This window comes from Dictyostelium purpureum (genome assembly GCF_000190715.1).
Source record: "Dictyostelium purpureum unplaced genomic scaffold DICPUscaffold_105, whole genome shotgun sequence".
NCBI lineage: Eukaryota > Evosea > Eumycetozoa > Dictyosteliales > Dictyosteliaceae > Dictyostelium > Dictyostelium purpureum.
The window spans coordinates 1-707 of record NW_003519442.1 but is presented as its reverse complement, the minus strand read 5'-3'; positions in this window follow the sequence as shown (position 1 = coordinate 707).

The window sequence follows — 707 nt, the reverse complement described above, 5'->3', positions numbered from 1 at the left end:
CCTAATATAACTACAACCAACTATACGGCAACTACTACAACCGTAATTACAACAACAACGGGACTTTTATGAAATTCATATAGTCTCAAAGAAAAAAAAAATTCGGTATACAAAATATTGATCCCATAAAAATAAAATTTAAAAAAATAAATAACAATTGATAAAACTATAAATAAAATATTTTTTTTATTGTTTATTAGTCCTAGTCGTAGTTTAATAATTTATGAATGCAGTATTTATCAATTATAATACAGTTGAATTCTATAATTGCAATTTCTTGAACTTCTTTTAATTTATTTAATGCTATTTTTAAAACTTAGGTACTTGAATTTATCTACCAATTTCAAAACAAAAAAAACCTTCATCAATATCTAAATCACAATCGATTATTGCTAATGTCTATAATTGATTTATTTTTATATTTATACTAAACTATTTGATCATTGAATATTTCTACCAACTTTACTTCACAATCGATAATTGATCTTTCTTTATCTTTAATGATATTAACCAATTCATTTAATAAGTAAAACTAACCAAGCTAAAAAACTATTACTGTATTATATGATCAATTGTAATTACTTCTAGTAACTCTAATAATAAATATAAAATTTAAATTAGTATTTAATTATAATTTAATTGGTTGTTACTTAATACCCTACTCTTTTTCGATTGATTTTTTTGTTTTTCTCTTTTTAAAGTTAAAG